Raw genomic sequence first — 16,154 nt, forward strand, 5'->3', positions numbered from 1 at the left:
AATGGGGCATTCCAGCAGAACCTTGACCCTGTTTGTTGGGTTGTGTCCCAAGACGCTTAGGAGTTAATCCACAGTCTATTATAGATCAGCCCAAGGCCAATCTAACTGGTGGTGCCTTGCAAAAGAGCCAAAAGACCAAAGTCAACCAGAAAATACTTTTGCAAGATAGGGCTTGAAAATTCACTCATATCACAAATTCAAAAGTCATGTGTTCATTTAACCAACATTTATTGAGCATCTATAACTTACTGAAAATTATTCTAAGCACTGCTGAATAAAAGCAGAATAATGCAGCAATACTGATCTTCAGGAGTTCACCTTCTCAAAAAAAGTAAATTTGTTTACAAATGTTTCAGTAAAGTGACAATTAAAAATTCACAGAGTGTACAGCAGAGAGGGAATTTGTTTCTGGTGGAATTGTAGGGGTGTGATCTTGATCATCGTTCCCAGAGAAAACAAATAAAAATACTGAATTGAATATAAAAGCCAATTTGAGTTTAAATAATCATCTTTATTAAAATCTAGCATACATACAGAAATGTGTGCAAAGATTGCATGACTGAATTGTCACAAAGTGAACACATTTATGTAGCAACCACCCAGATCAACACATGTAACCTTACAAGCATTTTAAAAACCAGCCTGTACCACCTCTTAGTCACAAACCCCTCCTCTTCTGCCAGATTGCCTTTAAACCATACATTACTTTTGCCTATTTGGAATTATTAAATATGTATTTTTGTGTGTCTGGTGGTCCAATGAGTAAATTTATTGAGGATCAAGGTTTCAAGGTTTCCAGCTGTTGGGGAAGGGACTGTAATGCTGTCACCCCAAATCTGAGAGGGCTTGCACCTAATGATTACCTGTTCTAGAGAAGTCAACTGGAGGTTCAGCAGGGAAAGATATTGGTTTATTAGAACTTACACGAGACACTGATGGCGGCCGATTGGAGAAGAGTCTGTACTCGGGACAGTACAGCAAGCAGTTTTATAACCGAGCAATTATTCAAATTGCTATACAGTGTTTACAATGGCATTGATTAATAGTGAGCACCTGCACCCCATGATGCAATACTGGGAATATGTATGTCCTTCAGAGACCAGCCTTGGCCAGGGGCTGCTCCCTGAGGAAAAGGGAGGAAGCCAGATATAGGGAGAAAAAAAACTATGTCCAGACAGTACCTTAGAGGAAGATATAAATTTGAAAGTGAAGAAACCGGAATGAAGAACTCTGGTGTTAGATTGGAGTTGGAGGGATTGGTGTGAATCCACAGTTGTCAATATATAGATGTATAGAGATAAGGAGAGATGTAACCGTGTGTGTAAATATGTTTTCTAGCTTTGTCTCCTATGAATAGACATAGTTTTCCTTCTTCATTTTTGATCTGGATGTCTTTTATTTCTTGCCTAATTTTCCTGACTAGGAGCTCTACTGTAAAATTGAATAGAAGTAGCTAAAGCAGACATTTTTTGTTTTCTTTCTAATGTCAGGGGAAAGCATTCAGTCTTTCACTGTTAAGTGCGATGCTAGTTGAGGGTTTTTGTAGATGTTTGTATCAGATTGAGAAAGTTCCTATTTCTTGCTTGTTGAGATTTCATCATGAAAGGATGTTGGATTGTTAAAAATTTTTTTTAACATCTCATTGAGATGATTATTTTGTGTGTCTGTGTGCTCTGTTTATTTATTTTTTATTTTTATTTTTTGAGTCAGTGTCTCACTCTGTTGCACAGGCTAGAGCATGAACCCGGCTCTCCACAACCTTAGCCACCTGGGCTTAGATGATCTTTCCACCTCAGCTTACTGAGTAGCTGGAACTACAGGTGCATGCCACCTCACCCAGCTAATTCTTAAAAATTTTTCTGTAGAGATGAGGTCTCACTATGTTGCCTAGGTTGGTCTCGAACTTGTGGGCTCAATCCTCCTGTCCTGGTCTCTCAGAATGCTGGGATTGCAGGCATGAGCCACTGTAGCTGGCCTCTGTTCATTTTGAAAAACAATTTTCAGTCTTTTCTTCTTCTGTTTTATATTAAGTAGTTTTTGTTGCTACTTTTTTTAAGTTCCCTGGTCTTTTTTTTAATACAGTCTAAACTTCTGTTAGTTTTATCCCATGTATTTCTTTTATCTCAGACACTGTATTGTTATGTGTTGTGTCTCTACTGGTGTTTGTTTGATTGTTATAAAAATTATCATTATTTTCCATCTTCATACCCATTTATTGTGTCATAGTTTGTAGATCAGAAGTCCAGCCTCAAAGTGACTCAGTTGATTCTGTGGTTTGTGTTTTTTAAGGTTGGGTGAAATCAAGGTGTCAGCATGGCAGCGTTCCTTTTTTGGAGGCTCCGGGGATGAATCCACTTCAAACTCATTCAGAACATTGACAGAATTTAGTTCCATGCAACTGTAGGATGAAGGTTTCTGGTTCTTTGCTGACTATTGACCAAGGTCATTATCAGTTTCTGGAGGCTATTTGCATTCTCTGTCCTGTGGCTTCCTTCTTCCATCTTTTAAGCCAACAGAAGTGGCTCCAGTCTTGTATACTTTGACTCTCTCTAACATCTTCTGGACCATCTCTTCTCTGCTTGCAGCCTGAGAAAGTTCTTTCAGATGCTGCTTTCCTGACCTCAGACAGTTTCCCTGCATGCTTCTGCTGATCAGTATTCAGCTGAAGACTGGAGGGAAACACTCAGCCCATGATACAGCGTTTTCCTTCCTCTCCCCTCCCCCTTTTCTTCCCCACTCCCTGGTTATCTTCCCAAAGAACTCTAACCATCTTGGCTTCTCGAGCAACACCTCTTTAACTTAGACCAGTTATTATTACTGTTGTGCTTTTCAAGTAAGATGAACTAACCAGCGTGAATCATAAATTTATATTGATTTTTGAATCAAAATATTAAACATTTAAATTCTTATCGAGAATTCACTGACTCTAAGGTTTTTTATCTTTGAACAACATTTTGAGAAACAGTGATCTGTTTCCAAGTAACCCAAAGTCTTCAGTTCTGTTATAGGTTGACTTGTGTCCTTCTAACAAAAGATATGTTGGTGCCCTAGCCCTCAGTACCTTAGAATATGGCTTTATTTAGAGATGCGGCTTTAAAGAGATAATCAAGTTAAAAATTAGGTTATTAGAGTGTGCTTTAATTCAGTACAACTGGAGTCCTTATAAAAAGGGAACATACAGACAGAGAGAGACATACACAGGGTTAACACCATGTGATGATGAAGACAGAGATCTACAAGCTAAGAATGTCAAAGATTGCCAGGGAACCACCAGAAGACAGGGCAGAGGCATGGACCAGATCCCCCAACAGCCTCAGAAAGAACTAGTACTGCTGGCATCTTGATTTCAGACTTACAGCTTGTAGAACTCTGAGACAATAAGTTTCTTTTTAAGTCACCTGGTTTATGGTACTTTGTTACAGAAAATAAAATGAATCAACTGAGAATTCAACATGCTTCTAAATCAACAAATTATAAAGATGTCAATTTTCTAAAATTACTTGATGCTTTTAACAAAATTATCACCAACACCCCAATGAAAAATTTTTGAAACTTGAAAGAATTATTTAAAGTGTATCTAAGCCGGGCTCAGTGGCTCAGCCTGTAATCCCACGCCTTTGGGAGGCTGAGGTGAGTGGATTGACTGAGCCCACGAGTTTGAGACCCACCTGGGCAGTGAGACCTCATCTCTACAATAAATCAAAAAATCAACCAGTGGTAGCGCACGCCTGTAGTTCTGACTACTCGGAAGGCGGAGGCGGAAGGATTGCCGGAGCCCAGCAGGTCAAGGCTGCGGTGGCCGGGAGCAGCCACTGCACTTCAGTCTGGGCAACAGAGTGAGACTCCAACTCCAAAAAAATAAATAAATAAATAAAGTGTATCTAAAAAGAATAAGAGCATTAGAAAAGTCTAGACTTTTTTAGGGGGAGGGGATGGTTGCTGACGGAGGGATTGATCTATTATATATTAAAGCATATTGTAATGTTTCAATTATGGAGAGTTTGATGTATTATATATTTTAAAAACTGTGATGTTTTAGTGATTAAAGGTATGTTCCTGATGTATCTGTTCAAACGCTTCTTTATTGCAAGTAATAGAAAACTAGCTTAAGCAATAATGAGAAATGTTTTATAAAACTAAAATGATGGCAAGCTTCTGATGATGGTTTAATCTAAAAGTTCATGATCATGATATCAGGATTATAATTCTGTTTTTCTGTGGTTCTTTCATATGTCTTTATACTCACATCAGTATTATCCTCAAGCTGTCTTCTCTCATGGTCACAAAATGACTGTCTGAACTGCCAGAGCACAAAGCTTGTCATTCACAGCCAAGGAGATTGCCTTAGTCCATTTGTGATGCTATAAAGGAATACCCAAGGCTGGGTAAGTTTTGAAGAAAAGAGGTGTATTTGGCTCATGGTTTTTCAGGCTATACAAGAAGCGTGGCACTGGCATCTGGATCTGGGAGGGCCTCTGGCTGCTTCCACTCGAGGCTGAAGGTGAAGGGGAGTCAGTGTGTGAAGAGATCACATGGCGAGAGAGGAAGCAAGAGAGAGGATGACGTGCCAGGCTATTCTTACCAACCCTCATGGAAACTACTAGAGTGAGTACCACCACACCCAGGGAGGTGTTGAGTGATCCCTATTCATGAGAGATCCACTCCTCTAACCCAAATACCTCCCATTAGGCCCCATCTCCAACATTGGAGATCACATTTCAACATGAGATTTGGAGGTGACAAACATCTAAAATAAAGCAGGAATAGATCATGTCACATCCCACAATCATATAGAAGCCCAAAGCTTGCTTCTGATGAATCATCTGAAGTCACTTCCTACCCCACAAGGTCAAGGATTTGGTTACTCCATTATTGACCCCCTTTGAACTATAAAATGTTCTGATGTAAGACTAATAAGAACCAGAACAAAGGACTATTTGAAATATTAGAGAAGAAACACAGTTTAATAGAATTCACCAGTGAAGCCAGTTTTGAAGGAATTTTTAAAAAACAAATTCAATTATTTTAGTGAACATAGGATTATTCATATTTTTAATTCATCTTGTTACTATATGGTTTTTCAAAGAATCTGTTCATTTGATGTAGAGAAACTCTAAGTTGTTAAGTTTATTGCCATATAATTGGTCATAAACTTATCCTTTTAATACCTGTGGTATCTTTAATGATGTTTCCTTTTTTATTCATGATATTGGAAACTTGTGCTCACTTTTCATGTTCAGGCTTGCTATACAGTTAACAATAACTTTTTGAAAGATTTATAATAACTATTTCAAATAACCAATTTTTGTTTTTGTGTATTTTCTTTATATTATTTCCTTCTTCCTTGGAGTTTAATTTACTTTGTCTATTCTAATTTCTAAATATGAAGACTTACACGATGAATTTGAACATATTATTTTTACTAGTACAAGCATTTTAAGCTATAAACTTGTCTCTATTTATTACTTTAGCTACATCCTATATATTTTGATAAGTTCAATTTTAATTCTTTAAAAAATGTTTTCTAATTTTCTATCACTTTCCTTTTAAGAATTTTTTGTCTGCTGACAATAAAAGAAGGAAGACTAATAATAAAAACATGAAAATTTGCAAAGTTTTTATAATTGTTGTTTATAGCTCCTAATTAGCTTCTGGCCTTAGATTTTCATTTTAGGGATAGGAAAAAAGGGACTTATCAATCCATCTCCTTACCTCTCCTCCAACTTAGACTTTTAATCAAGGCCTTGCTGGCTCCTTTTCTCTATAATGGTCCCTTTGTCCACTAGTATAGCCACACACACACACACACACACACACACACACACACACACACACACACACACATTCAAAGCAAGTGGTCAATGATTGTCTTCTTTGTGAAACTTTACCTGGATGAAAGCTAATATACCTTTTTTTTGACACACTTTTGAGTAGCAAAAGAAACCCAGAGTAATTAAGCACAAAATTCACATGAGGTAATATAAAATATAAATATTCTCTTTTAGAAACACAGATAAGAAAATAGAAACAAGTTAGACTATTAGAGTTACAGAGAAAGTGCATCATTTTAGTTTTGCCTAGTCAGGCAATTATTCAGAAGTTAAGGCTCTGAATCTTACATTGTAAACACACTGAATGGATAAAAGTTTTCTCCTTAGCCTTAGAAAAACTAAGTTTAAGTTTAGGAATGCTGATGATCTCCTACAAAATCTCATTTTGTATCTTGGGAAAGTTAATATTATTCCCTTACTTTAACTTTTGATCCTCAGAACCTGCCATTAGGTATCAAATAAAGTAATCCAGTTTTAGCTAGGTTAAATGAACTCAATGCAGCAGATTAAATCAATTTACCAAAGGCATACTGCTAGTAAGTACTAGAACTAGAGTTAGAATTCAGGTCACCTGGCTTGTTGGGAGTCAGCCATGGAGGCCCACTGAGCATTAGTGATCAGGGAGGGCCATGGACCCCGAGACCACTAGGATGCGTTCGGGAGCTGTTGACCCCATTCCCTCCTCCCTTTTTCTTTTTCTTTTTTTTTGAGTTGGAGTCTCACTCTGTTGCCCAGACTGGAGTGCAGTGGCCGCTCCCAGCCACCGCAGCCTCGACCTGCTGGGCTCTGGTGATCCTTCTGCCTCAGCCTTCCAAGTAGCTGGAATTACAAGCATGCGCTACCACGCCTGACTGATTTTTTAAAATTTATTGTAGAGATGAGGTCTCACTGCCCAGGCGGGTCTCGAACACACGGGCTCAGGCAATCCACTCACCTCAGCCTCCCAAAGGCGCAGGATTACAGACTGAGCCACCGAGCCCGGCTCCTCCTCCCTTTTTCTATTAGCACACTTAGCCAAAAGGAACTCTGCTGACCTAAGCTGAAGGCTCTGTGACTGTGACAGGCATGGCTAACTGTAGAAACTCATTGTTCCTGTTTCCCATAAACTGCGGTTTCGGCTTAGGTATTAGATACAATTCAAACTCAGGTCACATTTGGGAGCCTTCTATACGGTACAAGCTTCTTTATAAGATTTAAAAGTATATTTGTAGAATTAGTATATACATATGGAGAGCTGTTTTCAGCTTTAGATGGTACAGATGATTATCTAGAGTTACCAGAAATGGCCCAGCACGAACTTTGGGCTGGGCCACATTCCTAAGGGCCCAGCGCATACTTTGGATTGGGCTGCATTCTTTTAAGCCAGTTTTAGTTACAATTAGTGTAGGGTTTTCGACTTATTATAGAAATTGAATTTATTTTACTCATAGAAAGTATTGTAGAATAGGTCATGCTAATGTCAGGGAATTATGTTAGTTCAAATATGATCAAACATGATATTTTGAGGCTTAATAAGAATATAGCTAACTTTAGAAATTTCATTGTTCCCATTTTCTACTAATTGTGGTTTTGGCCTTAGTACAATTTACAGTTTATATTTGGATTTTACTTTTAGAAGCTTTATTGCTGATGATCAGCTTTATATATTAGGATTAGGAATTAGAAACTTTTATAGAAGTTAAGATAGATATATAGGATTTTAGAATAGCCATTTTTAAAAAGAGATTGTAATCAATTGTTCCTAAAAATGGCCCAGCGTGATCTTTGGACTGAACCACATTCTTTAGGAACTGGTTTGAGCTGTAATTAAGAGTTTCTATAGTGTAGGTAGAATTAGCACAGAATAGAAAGGTATTCGGATTTAAGTTAGTCATTAGGTGCTGTGTATGCATAAGCTTTAGAAGTTATTGATTATTAGAATATTATGTGTTAGAATTGTTATATTGCTTTTGAGGAACATTAACCAAGCATAGGGAACAGTGAGATAATTTTGGGGTTGTCCTTCCTCATGCTTGGGAAAATGCCTGGTGGGTGGGGAATGCCCCTCATCCACCTGGCTTTGTGTTCACATAAAAGTCTTGTGATTTAATTGGGATTGTCCTTCCTCATGCTTGAGGAAACACCTGGTGGGTAGGGGACACCCCTCATCCACCTGGCTTTGTGTTCACGTCAAAGTCTTATGATTTAACCCGTGAAAATTTGGGATAAAAGGCTTACAGTTTGTCCCATTAAACGGCTTCTGCACTAGACAGAGTCCAGTCTCTTTCTTTCTTTTATTATCTATCCTTTCCAGATTCGCCGACGCCACCACATCTTTCCAGGGACCCCCAAAACCTGCAAGGGCAGGCCCCTCGCACTGGAGCCCAGGAGTAGCCCAACACATGCCATGCCCAAAGACCAATGAATTAATCTTATGTAGCTATAGGATTTTAGTGCCTTCAAAATTACTAATACAATGTTTCCATAAACTGTAATCTGTAAACCACTTATGTCAAAGTCTTGTGCTTGGGTAGAGAGTGGATACTTATTTAAAATGCAGATTCTCTGGTCTCATCAGAACTTCCAAATCAGAATACAGTAAGTCCTCATATAGCATCATCAATAGAGTCTTGGAAATTGCAGTTTGAAGCAAAATGACACAGCAGGTTCTTGAATAATGTTTTGTTATAACTTTGATTTTTTAAAATTGGTTTTGTTAAATATAGTTTCATTTAAAGTCAAAATTTCCAAGAACCTCTTGGCAATGTTAATTGAGGACTTATTATATTTTAGAGTATGGTTTAAGAATCTGAATTTGTTATAATTTCCCAGATGATTTCTTTTTTTTTTTTTTTTGAGTTGGAGTCTCACTCTGTCACCCAGACTGGAGTGCAGTGACCGCTCCCGGCCACCGCAGCCTCAACCTGCTGGGCTCTGGCGATCCTTCTGCCTCAGCCTTCCGAGTAGCCAGAATTACAGGCGTGCGCTACCACGCCCAGCTAATTTTTTGATTTATTGTAGAGATGAGGTCTCACCTGCCCAGGCGGGTCTCGAACCCATGGGCTCAGGCCATCCACTCACCTCAGCTTCCCAAAGGCGTGGGATTACAGGTTGAGCCACCGAGCCCGGCCCCAGATGATTTTTATGTGCCTTTACTGAGAATATTTTTTTTAGCAAAAATTACATGCAGGTTCCACTTAAATATTTCTGAAAGGGAACACTATACTCCCCTAAAGTTGCCTAACCTGTTGTTGGGCAGAATTAAAAGACCATTGGAAAGTTGAGAAAAATCCATCTTTCTTTTCTTTTTAATTTCAATAGCTTTAGGGGGTACAAATTGTTTTTGGTTACATGGTTGCATTATATAGTGGTGAAGAAGTCTGGGCTTTAAGTGTGCCCACCACTCCTACCTGTGCATATTGTACCCAATAGGTGATTTTCCATCACTCTGCCCCTTCCCAGGCTTCCCCTTCTGAGTCTCCAATGTCCATGAAACCATTCTCTGTGCTTTTGCTTATCCTTCGTTTAGCTCCCACTTACTTATAAGTGAGAACATGCAGTCTTTGGTTTTCTGTTTCTGTGTTAGTTCACTTAGGATGATGTTCTCCAGTTTCATCCAAATTGCTGCAAAAGACATTGTTTCATCCTTTTTTCCTTTTGATACCTAATAGTATTCATCTATCTATCTATCTATCTATCTATCTATCTATCTATCTATCCTATCCATCCATCCATCCGTCACATTTTCACTATCCACTGATCAGTTCATGGACTTTTAGGATGATTCCACATCTTTGCAATTGTGAATTATGCTGCAATGAACATGCAGGCATAGGTGGGTTTTGTTATTGTTGTTTGTTTTTTGATATAGCAACCTCTGTACCTTTGGGTAGATACCCAGTAGTAGGGTTGCTGGAACAAATGGTAGATCTACTTTTAGTTCTTTGAGAAATCTCCATAACTATTTCCATAGTGGTTGTACTAATTTACACTCCCACCAACAGGATAGAAGCATTCCCTTTTCACCACATTCATGCCAGCATCTATTTTTGTGTGTGTGATTTTTTTAAAAATTGCCATTCTGGCTGGTGTAAGGTGGTATCTCATTGTGATTTTAATTTGCATTTCCCCGATGAAGAGTGGTGTGGAACATTTTGTCTTTTTTTTTTTTTTTTTTTCCATTTGTTTATCTCCTTTAGAGAAATGTCTGTTCATGTCATTTTGCCCGAGATGGTCTCAAACCTGTAGGTTCAGGCAATCTACTCACCTCAGCCTCCCAAAGTGCTGGGATTACAGGCTGAGCACTGAACCCGACCTATTCCTAGATATTTTAGATTTTTGGCTGCTATTGTAAATGGAATTGGGTTCTTGATTTAATGCTCACCTTGGTTGCTATTTGTGTATAGCAGTGGTACTGATTTGTGGGTGTTGATTTTGTATCCTGAAACTTCATTGAATTCATTTATCAAGTCCAGAAGTCTTTTGGAGGAATCTTTAGGATTCTCTAGGTATAAGATAATCACTGGCGCACAGCGATAGTTTGGTTTCTTTTTTTTTTTCAATTTGGGTAAACTTTATTTCTATCTCTTATCTGATTGCTCTGGCTAGGTCTTCCAATACTCTGTTGAATAGGAGTGGTGAAAGTGAGCATCCTTGCCTTGTTTTGGTTCTGAAAGGGAATGCATTCAACATATCTTCATTCAGGTTGACATTGGCAGTGAGTTTGTCATGTGTGGCTTTTATTATTTTTGAGGAATGTTCCTTCTATGCCTGTTTTGCTGAGGATTTTTCTCATGAAGGGATGCTGGATTTTATCAAATGTTTTTTCTGTCTATTGAAATGATCATGTAATTTTTGTTTTTAATTCTGTTATGTTTATTGACTCACATATGTTGAACCATTCATGCATCCCTGGGATAAAACTCACTTGATCATAGTGGATTTTTTTTTAATGTGCTGTTGAATTCACTTTGCTAGTATTTTGTTGAGGATTTTTGTGTCTATGTTCACAAGGGATATTGGTCTGTAGGTTCCTTTTATTGTTGTTGTGGTTTTTCCTAGCTTTTATATGAGTTGCACTGGCTTTGTAGAATGAATTAGGGAGAATTCCCTTCTCTTCAATCGTGTAGAATAACCAGTAGAATTGATTCCAGTTCTCCCTTGAAAGTCTGGTAGAATTCGGCTGTGTGTCTTTCAGGTCCTGAACTTTTTTTTGTTGGGAGACTTTTACTTATTATTTCAATCTCACTATTCATTTTTGGTCTTTTCAGTGTTTTTCTTTCCTCCTGATTCAAGGCTGGGGGGTGATGTGTTTCCAAGAATGTATTTATTTCCTCTAGATTGTTTAGTTTGTTTGCATAGAGGTGTTCATGATAATCTCAGGCTATCTTTTGTATTTCTGTAATATCACTTGTAATATTTCCATTTCCATTTCTGATTGATCTTATCTTTATTTCTAAATTAATCTAGCTAGTGGTATATCAATTTTATCTTTTCAAAGAACCAATTTTTTGTTTCATTGATCCTTTTTTTTTTTTTCTTTATTTCCAATTTCATTGAGTTCTGTTCTGATCTTCATTATTTCTTTTCTTCTGCTAGGTTTGGGTTTGGTTTGTTCATATTTTTCTAGTTTCTTGAGGTGTGATGTTAGGTTGTCAATATGCACATTTTCAGTCTTAATTAATGTGGGCATTAAGCACTATAAATTTCCCTCTGAGCATAGCTTTTGCTGTGTTTCAGAGATTTTGATAATTTGTTGTTATCATTCATTTTGAGGAATTTTTAAAGGTCCATCTTGATTTCATTGTTGACTCTAGTATCACTGAGGAGATCGTTTAACTTGTGTGTCTTTGTTTGGTTTTGTGAGTACTTGTTAGAGTTAATTTCTACTTTTATTCCACTGTGATCTGAGAAGGTACTTGATAAGACTTTTGATTTTTTTTTTTTAATATCAAGGCCTGATTTGTAGCTTATCACATGATCATTATGGAGAATGTTCTATGTTCTGATGAGGAAAAAAATGTATATTCTGTAATTTTGGGGTGAAATGTTCTATAGATGTCTCTCTGGACCATTTGCTCTAGGGTCTAGTTTGACTCTAATGTTTCTCTGTGAGTTTCTGCCTTGATGGTCTGTCTATCACTGTTAGTGGAGTGTTGAGGTCTCCCACTATTCTTGTATTGCTGTCTATCTCTTTTTTTAGGTATAGTAGGATTTGTTTTATAAAGCTGGGAGTTCTGGTGTTAGGTGCATATATATTTAAAATTGTTATGTCTTCTTGTTGTATTGACCTCTTTATTATTATATAATAACCATCTTTGCCTTTTTTATTGTTGTTAATTAAAAGTCTGCTTAATCTGAGAATGACTACTCGTGTTTGTTTTGGGTTGGAATATTTTTTCCCACCCCTTTATGCTGAGTCTATAGGAGTTTTTTTGTGTTAAAATGGGTCTCTTGAAAGTAGAAGATAATTAGATTGTGTGTTTTTAAAAAAAAAATCCATTCTGCTATTCTATATCTTTTTAGTGGAGCATTGAGACAATTTATGGTCAGGGTTAATCATGATATATAAGGTACTATTCCGTTCATCATGCTGGTTACTATCTGGTTCCTTTTATTTATTTTCTTTATTGTGTAGGTGTTCTATAAGCCCTGTGAGCTTTGTGGTATCCAGTGGGTTTGTTCTTGTTTTTCTAGTTCCTTGAGGTGTAATATTAGTTTGTCAATATGCACATTTTCAGTCTTAATTAATGTAGGCATTAAACACTATAAATTTTCATCTGAGCATAATTTTAGCTGTGTTTCAGAGGTTTTGATAGCTGGTTTTGCTGTTATCATTCATTTTGAGGAATCTTTACATTTCCGTCTTGATTTCATTGTTGATCCTAGGAACATTCAGTGATATCCAGTGTTTTTTTGGCTGTTTTTTACTTTTTGTTCCAGTATTTAGAACTCCCTTGAGTATTTCTTGTATAGACAATCTTGTGGTGGCAAATTCTCTTAATGTTTGCTTGTCTGAGAAAGACTTCATTTCTCCTTCATTTATGAAACTTAGTTTTATAATGTACATGATCCATGGTCGACTTTTATTCTATTTGAGGAGAATGGAGGTGGGGCCCCAATTTCTTCTGGCTTGTAGGATTTCCTGGGAGAAGGCTGCTGTTAGTCGGATACATTTACCTTTATAAATTATTTGATGCTTTTTTCTCACTGCTCTTAAAATTATTTTCCTCATATTAACTTTGCATAACCTGATGATGATAAGGTTTTGGGATGACATTTTTGCAATGAATCTTTGGGGGGCGTTCTTTGAACTTCTTGTATCTGGATGTTTACATTTCTAGCAAGGCCAGGACATTTTCCTCTATTATTCCCTCAAATAGGCTTTCCAAACTTGTTTTCTCTTCTTCTTCAGGAACACCTATGATCCTTAGGTTTAGATGTTTTACAAAATTCCACGTTTCTTGAAGACTTTGTTTCATTTTTAAAAATTCCTTTTTCAGCCAGGCTCGGTGGCTCAGCCTGTAATCCCATGCTTTGGGAGGTTGAGGTGAGTGGATTGCCTGAGTCCGTGGGTTCGAGACCTGCCTGGGCAACTTGGCAAGACCTCATCTCTACAGTAAATCAAAAAATCAGCCGGGCATGGTAGCACATGCCTGTAATTCTGGCTACTCGGAAGGCTGAGGCAGAAGGATCACCAGAGCCCAGCAGGTCGAGGCTGCAGTCACCGGGAGCGGTCACTGCACTCCAGTCTGGGTGACAGAGTGAGACTCCAACTCAAAAAAAAAAAAAAAAATTCCTTTTTCTCTATTGTTGTCTGGGTTAATTCAAAACCCTTATCTTCAAGTTTTGAGATCCTTTCTTCTGCTTATTCTAGTCTACTATTGAAATTTTTTATTGCATTTTATACTTCCCTGGATGATTTTTTTTTTCATTTCTAGAATTTCAGTATTTTTTTTTTTTTAAAGGTGTCTATCCTTTGGAGAATTTTTCATTCATACCTTGAATAGTTTAAAAAACTTCTTTATGTTGATTTTCATATTTTCTTAGGGTCTACTGCTAAAGAGTTAGTGTGGTCTTTTGAGGGTGTTTAAGAATTCTGTTTTTTCATATTGTCTGAATTTGTTTTTTGTTTTTTCATTCAGGTAGACTATTTCTTCATATTTGAGGTCGGCAGGGATCTGACGTAGTCACTATAGGGTTTCCATAGTTATACACATCCTCGATGTGGTGAGTTTCTCAATTGCCAGCTATTGCCTCGATGTGGTCCTGTCCTGGTTACAGGCTCAAGGCATCCTAAGTGACTGGGGTGGCTTAGATAATGGTGATAACAGGGGTCTGGGATCAGACCTTCCCCAAAGCTCAGGTATTATATCAAATGTGATGTGCTGTGCTGTTGACCTCCAGCCAGGAGATGATGCCTGTGGGAGAAAACCAGCTGTAAAGGTGGCTCTGGGCTTTCTCCTTGACATGTTGCCCCAAGAAAATGCCCAGTCAGCCTAGGAAGTGGGTGGGGCTATGGGAATTACTCAAGTTCTCTGTTTTGAATCCTGAAGAGTGGTGCCAGCGAAAATATCTCAAGCTCCTCACCCGTATGCACTTTTGGCTACCCCAGTGGGGGTTGGGAGGGATTCCCTAGCCGCTGGGGTAGTGCTTTGTGTCAAGACTGCACAGAAGAGTTTACTTTGTGAGTAAAAGGTTTCTGTGGCAATAAGTCCCATTCCCCCCTCCCCCCTCTCCCCTTCCCCCACTTTAGCTTCAGGCAGTCTGTGCTCCAAATGTCAAAGTGCAGCTGACCTCAGGACCTCAGGTTATCTCAGAGCAGCTCAACCAGCCAGGAACTGTCTGCCACTGCAGAGTTTGCCCTTGGGACATGTCTCCTCCCAGGCTAGCTGGCTAGCAGCTGCTAGCAAAGGTTGAGTTCCTTGAAATACTGGAATATGGTGGCTGGCACTGCTTAGGGCTTTTTCCCCCCTATACCACTCCATATGGGTTTCAGCAGAGCATGATTATGGGCTAAGGCAGCTTCCCATGGCAGACTGCAGTACTGCAAGGCTCAGGGAGGCAAACTCTGTGGCAGGAATACAGAGTTATGTCCAGCGGCTGCTCATGAAGCGAGACTCTGGCTAATTCCAACTGGGGTCAACTGATGTTTCTCTTTTTTGCATTATGTGGCCTGTGTCACTTCTTTGGTGAGTCGTGGGGCATACTGCCAGGCCCAGTCCTCTCTGTGTGTTGAGGAAACTCTATCTTGACTTACTTTGTAGGAGAAACACACTCCAGTTACCTTTCCTTGGCTGTCTTAATCTTCCACTGGGTTTTATTATTTTTCTAAAATCCATCTTTTTTATTGCTTCTAACAAGTGGTTCTATCTAGCATTTTGAACAAAGTGGAAATTTTTTACCCATGATATCTTCAGGAACTTGTATTTTTTAAATTTGATGAGCAAACCATCTATGTTTTGTATTCAGATAATTAACTGTACCATTCTCCTTTTTGGAGAAAATGGAAGTACATATTAAGAATATTCTGTTCTTTCTGTGATCCGTTAGCATTACGCCATATTCCCTAGCTTAGTGCTTTTTTCTTGTCACTAATTTTGAATTATTAAACTGAGAGACTAAAAAAAAAACTCAAAGAGAAGTATTACTATATGAATTCCTATCTCACGTTCACTGTATTTGTTTGCGGTGTTTGTACTTAGAACTTTGTTAAGCTTTTGTTTGTCCCAGTTGCCATGCTGGCTTCTTCTGCTTCTGTAACGGGCTGTAAAAGTGATAAGCCCCTTCCGGACATTCCTTTGCTTAGATTGTGGTAGACCCTGTGGTGCCAGCCACTCTCCTAATGGGCTCTGTAATGTTTCTAACCTCCTGCTCGCATGCCAAAGTTAATTTACGCGCAGTGACTGTGTAAACCTAGCTTATCTGGCATTCCACTCTGCCCGTTTAGCCGTTTCCCGTCAATCACAGGCAACTGAGCTCGAGCCCGGGCAAACCAAAAACGAACCAACCAATCCCAAACGCCCCCGTACCCATGAGGAGAAATTACCCAATGATGCAAAACAAGTTTAAAGTTCTTTCCCCTCCCTCTGTAATGGTGCATAAAAACTGCTTGCCATACTGGATCGGGGCTCTCAAGCTGAGCCGCTGTGTTGGTTTCAGTTTGTGAGCCCAGACTTGAGCCTGAATAAAGACCCTCGTGTGTTTGCATCAGAGCTGGCTCTTTGGTGGTCTCTCGGATTTAGAATTTTAAGTTTAACAAAACATTTAAAACAGATTAAAAAAAAAAAAACACCCAAATCATACAATGTGAGACCCAAACCTCATGGACTTCTTTTGATTTCC

The sequence above is a fragment of the Carlito syrichta genome, unplaced genomic scaffold (genome assembly GCF_000164805.1).
Source record: "Carlito syrichta isolate Samal-C Ts95f unplaced genomic scaffold, Tarsius_syrichta-2.0.1 Scaffold126566, whole genome shotgun sequence".
Lineage (NCBI taxonomy): Eukaryota > Metazoa > Chordata > Mammalia > Primates > Tarsiidae > Carlito > Carlito syrichta.